Source organism: Amphibalanus amphitrite, unplaced genomic scaffold (assembly GCF_019059575.1).
Source record: "Amphibalanus amphitrite isolate SeventyFive unplaced genomic scaffold, NRLGWU_Aamphi_draft 000866F_arrow, whole genome shotgun sequence".
Classification (NCBI taxonomy): domain Eukaryota; kingdom Metazoa; phylum Arthropoda; class Thecostraca; order Balanomorpha; family Balanidae; genus Amphibalanus; species Amphibalanus amphitrite.
The window spans coordinates 291,266-302,999 of NW_024882360.1; the positions used below are offsets into that span (position 1 = coordinate 291,266).

Consider the following 11,734-nt stretch of genomic DNA (forward strand, 5'->3'; position numbering starts at 1 on the left):
GATTTAATGGTTGTGAACAGCATTGAAATGTACCCATTTCAGAGCAGAAACGCATACTAATTGGTGCGTGATGATGTTTGTAATGTGATGGTGTGTGGAACGGTGATATGATGATGTGCTGAGCATATACCCGTTGGTCATTAGAGGGTAGTGATTGATTAGGATATTGCAATCTCCTGTGAAAGGAGGAAAATGGATTAAAACATATTTGCAAATGTACACAAAATTACCCTCCCACCTTCAAAAAAGTTAATGAATTGGCATGACAGTGATGTCGCTCGGTTCAGAAAGAGCGAAAAAGAATATCTACCAAATTTCACTGAAAAATATTCACCGGTTTTCAAGATATTAGACTTTTACTTTTGTTTACTTTTTGGGATCTCCGCTGTTCCTAGCGACTTTATTTGGAAGCAATAGTTTGGCAGCTGAAAGTGCGGCACTTGCTGCGCGCAAAGCAGCATATACCACCGCATGCTATCAAACGTTTTAGTCAAAACATTTAAAAATCGTTAGATCTGCGCGCTGACGTCACACATTCAGAGGGGTATCAAATGCATTAGCCCCTCTGAATCCAAAGTGCTACAACTTTGAAATTAGATATTTTCGATTTGAGGCATTTCTCGATGTTGTGAGTGCTCAAACCAGTAATTGTGAGCCAGGGACCCCATTTTGGCTATCTCAACTCAAATCTAATGTTAAGGTGGGAGGGTCCCTTTAACAAAGATGTCAAAGGTGAAGGTCTCGAAATAAATAACGAGTGAGTATGAAATGTCATAATTCTTTCATTCAACGTCATTTATTAAGTTGTCTAAATAAATATCAATGGATAATGAAATACATTTCATACTCATTTGTTATTTATCTGATGTCTTCCATGTCTTGTACTAATTGAGTTCAGTTAGTTCCAGCTTCCAACAAGGACTCTGCAGGGGTCACCCTGTCGCTCGTTTGTTTACAGCCCTATCCTGATTTGCAATATTTTTGACCACACTTTCATTAGGGTACTGGGTAGCATAGTATGTCTGAAAGGTGGCCAAAAAGATGGCAAATCAGGATAGGGCTGTAAAACAAGTGAGCAACAGGGTGACCCCTGCATGTGCAGAAGTGAAAGGATTTAGATTACTTCCAGATATGTGGAAAGGACCTTACTGACTGGGTAAGATACATAACCATTCCATAAGGGTACCTACTGGGTAGCATAGTATGTCTGAAAGGGGGGCCAAAAAGATCAGATGGCAAAGCATAGAAATGTGTCCCAAATAAAGAAATCAACAATTGACAGTGAAAGGCTCTATGATATAAACACTATCAATGGCAAACATTGGCAGCACTACCAAGTGCTTATCAGTTGCTGGTAATCCTCACCAGACAATGCTGACATGCAGAGCATTTTCAGATCCGGAATGGCGCTGGCTCTCCTGGAAGAAAACAAAATAGTCATTAATTGATGTTGAAAGAAAGCAATCATTAGGTATTAGGTAATTATTAGGTACATAATAGTTATCATTTGGCCGGACGGCAACCATCATAAGGATTATAAGGAGGCACATTTATTTTTTATAAATTTAGTCCGAACCTTTTGAATGGAAGGATTCTCAAGGACAGAGCCACCGCTAAGCAGAGCTCGTTGCGATGGCTCTGCCCTCTACCCTCCGATCGTGCAATTCCTGGTGCATGGCAGAATTTAGAGTCAGAAGTTTAACTATGCACATAGCCGCGCACGGCCGGTCCCCTCACTGACTTCGCCTGGCTACGGCCTGCCACCAACCGCAACCATACCCGCCAGGAGGCTCATAAACATCGAGCGCCCGTCGCGCTTCGAACCCGGACCGTCATACCGGGACACGAGCTCTCACCTCACGGAGTCCAACGCTCTACCGACTGAGCTACGGGACCAGCTTTATTTATGAGTTTGATTAGGTCAGGTTTGGTTTGGTTTGGTTTGGTTTGATTTGATTTGGTTTGGTAACTGGTTAGGCTAGAAAGGACTAAGGAGTATCTCCAAGTAGCGCGGACCCAAAATGCAGAGTGAGATATACCTAGTGGCTACAGTTTTTGCGCACTCTCCGTAGAAGCCTGCCCAAACGGTCTGAGGAATATTCCCTGGGATTCTCTTAGCAGACATCACCCGAGCTGCCATATCCAGTTAGGTAGGTTGGTAGGTTGTAGGTTGGTAGGTTAGGTTGTAGGTTGGTAGGTTGTAGGTAAGGTAAGGTCAGGTTAGATATGTTTTGTTATATATTTAACCATGAAAAGACAATTGTTGCGCAAGTGAGACATAGATATGGCAGCTCGGGTGACGTCTGCAAGCATATTTACGTCTGGACAACGAGTTGCGTTGGAGAGGCCGGAAATAGTGGCGATTTCTGGACCGCAAGAATGGACCGTCATTGGAATGATTCTTTTTCAAACCGTGCACTGTTTTTAGCCGGAATTTAATAGTTACTACAAAATATTTTTGTCATTACATTTGGCTAAGAATGAATGCCATCAGGGAAGGTTTTACTGCCGCTGCATTTTGTCCAGAAACATATAGTGCTGTTATATTGCAGTTTTTGCGCTTTTGTTACAAAATATGAAGCGAACATGCATCAGGCTCTCGTCCATCCACTAAGAAGTTATTAAATATTTTGTTTTGTGTATTCCAAGAGGAGAGGAAACTATTTTATTTGTGCCTTCATTGAGAATTGAAGATCGATCATTAAATTTTCAAGGCAGTTAATCAATCAAACCAAGCATTTAGTCATTCTCGTATAGCAGTGGCTATAAGAAGAAAAGGTTGATAAATACTGAAGTTCAGTCATCTTACTTCAACTTGGCAGCAAGATCCCAGAGGATAAAGGATATAAAAAGTATACCTATCCTGTAAATCAAAGCATTTTGGTGCCTGCAAAGGCTTGCGTTATTTGTGGTGTGCTCGCGGAGTGAGGCTTTGGGCGTTTTTGTTGTGTTTATGTGGAGATTGAATATAACTGTGACCCTGTGTTTGTTTGTGTATTTACTACAGTCAAACATCACATTCACATAAAATACTCACCTAGCTCATAGGTGTACCCTGCAGAATTTGTACTTGTTGATGTCTGGAGCATGAACAAAGCACTAAAGTATCTCAATTATCATTTCCCACATTTTCTGAGCATCTAACATGGCAATACAGCAGTGCAGAGCAGCTTCAGAGAAGAAACACTTTCAATGCACAGACTGACACCAGCCACCCAATGAGCCAGTTCCTCATTTGGCTGTTTCCATGGATGCGGCTTGGCAAAGGTGAGCTAACTTGGCAACGGCTTGACGCGAGCTGTTTTTAAGTTGTTAGCAGGTAAGATTGAGTCATGGTGAGTATCTATCATATAACTGGGTGCTTCTGCTATGAGTAGATTGCAAATATGTGTGATGATTGAGGTTAGGTTAGGTTAGTCAGGGCCCTGTTTCACCAGTGATAGCAGCACGCTGCTTATACACGTGTCAAATTGGGTTTCCATGGAAACATCAACAGGCCCATTGCTCCAACACTACCACAAGTGTGACGTCAGTTCGTGCAATTGGATAGCAGCGTGGTAGCAGCATCCCGTGAAACACCGCCCTGGTCACATTTTTTATGGACACCTGGCAAATTAACTAAAAACTAGCATAACCTAATCTAACCTGACCAAACTAAACCTACACAACTACTAACTATAGGCACTAAGCACCTAAGTTCTTGTGCCTACATCTCATACCAACTCAAAATAAAGTTCCTTGCTGGAAGATAACCCTCCAGTACATTTTATAACATCCCTGTGAAGAAGACTAATACTTCTAAATCCTGAGTCACACTTCTGGCCATCCACAGAAAGAAGCGCTGAGAGCTTTGCTATTGTATATTGGACCAAAGATCATTGTCACGAATGACTATTAACACGTATTATATGATCATATCGTTGCATGGCTTGTCACATTCACAATTTTACTGAAATCCTTTTTCAAGAAATGCAAAGTTTCATTTGCCAGACACTTGAGTAATGCACATTACCATCTGCATAGCAAAGTAAAGCTGCCTGAGTTCGCTCATTCTAGATTTTTTCACTTCATAGTCAGCGCTTCATAGTTATAATCTTGCTGTTATAAGTTATAATTAATTATTCATCCCAATACATCAATAGACAATATGCAATCATCATCAGCAAACATTTTCTGGCTTGATACTGCTCGGCGTACTCTTCAGTATTGATCTCCTGCAATAATATGGCTTGTTTTTAGCCAATAAGCTCTTTTAATTTTACTTTTATTGCTGATAAGTGAGCCAGATCAACCTGCGTTTATCAACCAACATTTCATAACTTCAACTTGATCTTGCTCAGGACGATCAGGACCTCTCTTAGCCTCCTCCTGGATACTTGGGATTGTTTTCAGTCAACATGCTTCTTTAATATGCTATAAGTCAATCACAAGAGATTTAAGACATCCAACAAAACGTACACGAGTACACGAGTACGAAAACCTCCAGATGAACTCGAAAAAGGCCTTGGAACAGAGCCAAGTGGAGAGCCCAAGTGGTGCTCCGTTTGTTTGTTTACAATAATAGTAGTACTGATGTATTGTTTTAGGACTCTAACGTTCGGCTTATAAAAATTGAAACATTTTTACAAAATCTGTAAGGCAAGTAATATTTCTCTGAAAGAACTAAAATATTCAAAAGCCAAACACTATGAAATACAGGAATCGGAGCGAAAAAGTAACCCAAAAAACCAGCCTAATCACCGACTCCTAAAACTGCGACAAAATCAGCACTTTTCCCCGCAACTCGTTGTCCAGACGTAAATATGCCGTCTGCAAAGAGAGTACCTGATCCCCGATGAAAAAACGAAACCGCCCATCCGAACGCAGCATGTGTCTGCCCCAACCAGATCTTGTCGAACCCTGCCACGTTTTGCAGACTGGATCGCTCCCAAAAATAGCAGAATCGTTGTCATTTTTAGCACATGTGACAAAAATAGCATATGATAAAAATGACTGATTGACCAAACCTCCCAGACGGATACAAATTCCTGTGAATCTGCACAGCACAAGAGTAAATTCACACTGCAAACATCAATGGAGAGCCCAGCTATGAGCCAACACATCAGTCAAGTAATCTCACCTGAACAATTTTCATCTGCGACCTGCCATAGGAAATACACTTATGACACAGGTATCGTCCAGCAAGCTCAAGCTTGCCAGGGTCACCCATTCCCAGGGCCTGAATGACGGACTTCGAAACGTACTTGGAACCAATCTTGTTCAATTTTGGCACTTCCGACTCACTTGAAATAAGTGCGTGCCCCCCATATGCACAACGCCGTCTTCTGCCTTCAATATTCATCTTGAAATTTAGAAGCCAAGGCGTACAAGCGCTCAAATCTCGGGCAACATGGCGTCCAAATGGCTTCGGCGACGGAAGTGGCGCACGTCGCCATTTCTAATATACGGTTTATAACAAAAACGAGATAGTTTTCGACAAATTTAGCCATTTTCCGTAAAACCATATGCTTAATGAGGTATATCAATCGAAAGTCAATACGCTAATCTATCTCAATCAACAACTTGTAGAGGCCAGCTCCCTCCCATTTTTCAACTACCTCTTTACCATAGTGCCTTTTTTCATTCAGACATTGAAGCCTTTAGGGGCGAATTTCGCCTTTTTCCGTAGAACCTTAAGCTTAATGAAAATTAACATCTAACAGACAATTAAATACTGGTGCTAATTTTAATTTTTATAGAGGCCAGTTCACTCTAGATTTTTTATAGGAACGCTCTGTCTAAGGGCCATCACTTCTTATCAAGCACAAAATGGCACTTTGAAAAGCGATAATTTAATGTTTTTCTGTTGTTTTCCAAAAAGTTCATATCAAGAGAATGCAAAAATCAATTTCATTTATAAAAACATCAGAATTAAGTAGGTTCACTGCCTAGATACTGAGATATCCGAGGCTTCCTGAAGGCATGATGTCATACCGTGAAATTACAAATTTCTTGGCAAGAACGAATTTTAATGAGGATAACTAAAAATATGTCTTTATTAAATCGCGAAACATAAGTAATAGCAAAGTATTAGGAAAATCTGTAAAGTAGTTACGTAGCAAGTATCTTGCAAATCATGCTAGCACTAGTTGTCAAGACCTGAACCCGTTGCCTTCATGTTGAAGGAATTTTTCGGTGCTACCTGCATATTTACGTCTGGACAACGAGTTGCGTTGGAGAGGCCGGAAATAGTGGCGATTTCTGGACCGCAAGAATGGACCGTCATTGGAATGATTCTTTTTCAAACCGTGCACTGTTTTTAGCCGGAATTTAATAGTTACTACAAAATATTTTTGTCATTACATTTGGCTAAGAATGAATGCCATCAGGGAAGGTTTTACTGCCGCTGCATTTTGTCCAGAAACATATAGTGCTGTTATATTGCAGTTTTTGCGCTTTTGTTACAAAATATGAAGCGAACATGCATCAGGCTCTCGTCCATCCACTAAGAAGTTATTAAATATTTTGTTTTGTGTATTCCAAGAGGAGAGGAAACTATTTTATTTGTGCCTTCATTGAGAATTGAAGATCGATCATTAAATTTTCAAGGCAGTTAATCAATCAAACCAAGCATTTAGTCATTCTCGTATAGCAGTGGCTATAAGAAGAAAAGGTTGATAAATACTGAAGTTCAGTCATCTTACTTCAACTTGGCAGCAAGATCCCAGAGGATAAAGGATATAAAAAGTATACCTATCCTGTAAATCAAAGCATTTTGGTGCCTGCAAAGGCTTGCGTTATTTGTGGTGTGCTCGCGGAGTGAGGCTTTGGGCGTTTTTGTTGTGTTTATGTGGAGATTGAATATAACTGTGACCCTGTGTTTGTTTGTGTATTTACTACAGTCAAACATCACATTCACATAAAATACTCACCTAGCTCATAGGTGTACCCTGCAGAATTTGTACTTGTTGATGTCTGGAGCATGAACAAAGCACTAAAGTATCTCAATTATCATTTCCCACATTTTCTGAGCATCTAACATGGCAATACAGCAGTGCAGAGCAGCTTCAGAGAAGAAACACTTTCAATGCACAGACTGACACCAGCCACCCAATGAGCCAGTTCCTCATTTGGCTGTTTCCATGGATGCGGCTTGGCAAAGGTGAGCTAACTTGGCAACGGCTTGACGCGAGCTGTTTTTAAGTTGTTAGCAGGTAAGATTGAGTCATGGTGAGTATCTATCATATAACTGGGTGCTTCTGCTATGAGTAGATTGCAAATATGTGTGATGATTGAGGTTAGGTTAGGTTAGTCAGGGCCCTGTTTCACCAGTGATAGCAGCACGCTGCTTATACACGTGTCAAATTGGGTTTCCATGGAAACATCAACAGGCCCATTGCTCCAACACTACCACAAGTGTGACGTCAGTTCGTGCAATTGGATAGCAGCGTGGTAGCAGCATCCCGTGAAACACCGCCCTGGTCACATTTTTTATGGACACCTGGCAAATTAACTAAAAACTAGCATAACCTAATCTAACCTGACCAAACTAAACCTACACAACTACTAACTATAGGCACTAAGCACCTAAGTTCTTGTGCCTACATCTCATACCAACTCAAAATAAAGTTCCTTGCTGGAAGATAACCCTCCAGTACATTTTATAACATCCCTGTGAAGAAGACTAATACTTCTAAATCCTGAGTCACACTTCTGGCCATCCACAGAAAGAAGCGCTGAGAGCTTTGCTATTGTATATTGGACCAAAGATCATTGTCACGAATGACTATTAACACGTATTATATGATCATATCGTTGCATGGCTTGTCACATTCACAATTTTACTGAAATCCTTTTTCAAGAAATGCAAAGTTTCATTTGCCAGACACTTGAGTAATGCACATTACCATCTGCATAGCAAAGTAAAGCTGCCTGAGTTCGCTCATTCTAGATTTTTTCACTTCATAGTCAGCGCTTCATAGTTATAATCTTGCTGTTATAAGTTATAATTAATTATTCATCCCAATACATCAATAGACAATATGCAATCATCATCAGCAAACATTTTCTGGCTTGATACTGCTCGGCGTACTCTTCAGTATTGATCTCCTGCAATAATATGGCTTGTTTTTAGCCAATAAGCTCTTTTAATTTTACTTTTATTGCTGATAAGTGAGCCAGATCAACCTGCGTTTATCAACCAACATTTCATAACTTCAACTTGATCTTGCTCAGGACGATCAGGACCTCTCTTAGCCTCCTCCTGGATACTTGGGATTGTTTTCAGTCAACATGCTTCTTTAATATGCTATAAGTCAATCACAAGAGATTTAAGACATCCAACAAAACGTACACGAGTACACGAGTACGAAAACCTCCAGATGAACTCGAAAAAGGCCTTGGAACAGAGCCAAGTGGAGAGCCCAAGTGGTGCTCCGTTTGTTTGTTTACAATAATAGTAGTACTGATGTATTGTTTTAGGACTCTAACGTTCGGCTTATAAAAATTGAAACATTTTTACAAAATCTGTAAGGCAAGTAATATTTCTCTGAAAGAACTAAAATATTCAAAAGCCAAACACTATGAAATACAGGAATCGGAGCGAAAAAGTAACCCAAAAAACCAGCCTAATCACCGACTCCTAAAACTGCGACAAAATCAGCACTTTTCCCCGCAACTCGTTGTCCAGACGTAAATATGCGTGTTACCTAGTGTTTTTATATACCTTGCTTCCATCTTAGTATCAACTATACGCTTTTCAACTAACTTTCGACTAAATTTTAAACTATGGTTAGTATGTTATTTCTGGTACATATAATTTAAAAATAACTGCTTTATGGATTTGGCTTTACTCGTCAAAATGAAATACTCTATTTTTTCCATATTCAAAAAATATATCACCTACCATGTAACTCATCCAGGTAAAATGGGCGCTTTCCGCGTCGTTAGTGTACGTACCTACCCGTTGTTCTATATACCCTGGACCAAGGCAGTTATCGGGGTTACATGAGCACAGTAAATACGTATTTAGCCGCTAATTCGAATTAGGAACGCATTACCGACTCATGTAGCCACCTGCTAGTACGAATCGGTGATCCGATCCGCGGTTACATGAGCAAAGCAAATACATAGGGGAGAGCGGGGCCAGTTGAAACACGGGGTCAGATGAAACATGGCGTTATTTTCAACAGTATGCAACATATGGCGTTGCCGACACCACTGCGCATCCGCGCTCGACCACTTCTTTTGTCAACGGCGTTTGGGCGGCAAACGGACGGTAATTTTGATTTGACACTTGTTTTTGTGTTTTTGAGGGGCGTTTGGGAGAAATCGTTCTTATGAATATTTTGTGATATCTCACATACCTTTGTTTGCTGAAAGAAGAACTCCTGGCTCCGGAATAACACCTTATTTGGCCCTTCATTCAGCATGATGCCGTCCCTCCAGCTCGTTTGACATGTGTTTTACGGCGCGTGCGAGATGGCGGGAGCGGATGGGGTCAATTGAAACGCTTCTCTGAGGGTCAGTTGAAACAGGGCCACAGGCCGTTTCAATGGACCCCGGTGACCTTTGCAATGGTTATTGTTCAGGGGCTGTAAACATTAAAGGAAATAGTCCACCTTTGAAATGAGCTTTTAAACTGAAAGAGTAGTTTAATAGAGCTCAATTTTTTACCCCTTTTTCTCCAGCCTTTTGCTTGAAAGCACACTATAGCCTGAGATATTTCTCATTTTTCTCATCCGCCCATTTTACCATAGTCTATGTACTTTATGTCACCTATTATGAGGAACTTTGCACTTTTAGCTTTCCAACGACCTATTGAATGTAGCATTTGGAAAAGTAAACCGGACAAAATATCTCCTTAAGAAAGTGGTCTTAAAGAGGAAAACATCCCATTGTTAAGGATAGGTGCAATTGACCCCATGGGCTGGATCAATTGACCCTCGCATCGGGGTCATTTGAAATGGGCGTAGAGCTGTTTTAAAAGCATGCGTTTGGCAGCAAAATATGTTCGAAACATAATTTTACATATGTTAAAATAAAGCCAAAAGAGCATATTTTTTCATGGCATTGTGCATTTTTCGATATGACAGCTATATCTCGCTGTGCATGTCAATATATAAAAAGTGGTTCAACTGGCCCCGCTCTCCCCTACGTATCACGATCGGATTCACCGCTAATGCGAATCAGGAGCGTACTACCGACTCATGTATCCACCTGCTAATACGAATCGGCGGTCCGAACAAAATCCGCAGGGAAAGAGGCTTAGAAGCGAATAGGACCAAGATACGTATTACAGGAACTATTTCTTTCCAAAAAGAAACATTAAAATGCAAAATAATGGGTATTTTTTCATTTGCTTCTTTTGAAATAATAATTAAAAAAAATATGTCGGTATTTTGTCAAGTTTTCACAAATAAATAGAGTGAAAACCAAAAAGAAAATATCAAAGTACTTTCAGTTGAAACATTTTTCTGACAGTGACAGCAGTAGGACGAATCAAGAGAGGCAAGTGCTTAATGAGTCGAAGCAAGACAACTTTATGTTTAAATTTTTTTGTTAAGTTAATTGAGAATGTTTTGAGCAGATTAAATGCAAAAAGACATAAGATATTAAGTTTTTAATTCAGTCACCTCTATTGCTACGGAAGTGCGCCACATTTGTATGCTATTCCGTTTGTAATGCGCATCGGGCCGAGAGCCAAACTAGATCCGTTTGACGTCACTGATACGAATTTGCTCATGTAGTCGGTGCTCTGAATGCGTTCTTGGGGAGCTGATGCGAATTAGCGTAGTGCGTATTTGGAACGGATCGCTCATGTAACCGAAACGTCCGAGGCACACGATTCGGGTCGTATTTCACAAGAACTATTCTTTGCTGACTGGAAGCGTCAAAATGCAAAATACTAAGCATTTTTTATTGGCTGCCTCGTAGAAAATAGCAAAAAAATGCTGGTATTTTGGTTTAGTCTTTGCATGTGAAATAAAATGAATGAAATATTTAGATAGATAATTTTTTCTGACCACCCTGCTGTCGCTGCATGGCGAATCAGTGGCCACTGACTTAAAACAAGAAAACTTTGTTTTCATTTTTTGATTTCATGTTAATTTTAAATGTTTTTGAGCCTATCAAATGATATAAGTATTTAAAATTTATTTAAAGACATGATGTGGAGATGAATTGTGAATTAAAATGAAATCGGACTTACTCCACAAGAGTTCGTTGGGTCGGAGCTTTCGAATTGTATTACAATTCTTCGTCAGCGAGAGTCGTATCGGATGTTAAGATCGAATCGAAGGTACAGTGCGGATCGAACAAAATATGGGTCGGACAGGAGGGTCTCTGAGGCAACTAGTTGGTCTTGAAATAAACATACAAACACTGGGAAAACACGTGAATAATAACAGGATGCACACTTACTAGAAAAAGCCTGTAAAATGGGTATAAAACACACTAGTAAAATATCTAATACAAAAATATAGGCAGGTAGGTAAAAATACAGTTAATGACATGTAAAAAATTGCATAGATTAGGTGCAAACAGTACCTAAAGCAGAGATAAAGCTTTACAAAAACACGAATAGTAAACTAGACTAAGATATAAAATATCAAAATGATAAATTCTATAAATGAACTTTTTAACGGCAGAAACGGCGAATAATGGGAAGCCACCTGTCTTGCAGCAGGGCACCAGAGTTGCGGTTCACATTCGCGTCATTGGGTGACACTAGGACGGCTTCCCGCCGTCCCACGGT

At 40.1% G+C, this 11,734-nt stretch overlaps 1 long non-coding RNA gene across 1 annotated transcript; it reads right to left on the reverse strand.

Moving 5' to 3' along the window:
* Nucleotides 1-7,719: 7,719 nt before the first annotated feature.
* LOC122367394 lies at nucleotides 7,720-8,632 on the reverse strand. Its single transcript, XR_006254051.1, has 2 exons — nucleotides 8,333-8,632; nucleotides 7,720-8,088 (listed from the first exon to the last, which is right to left on the reverse strand). It is a non-coding gene; the product is annotated as an uncharacterized LOC122367394 (long non-coding RNA).
* Nucleotides 8,633-11,734: the final 3,102 nt, after the last annotated feature.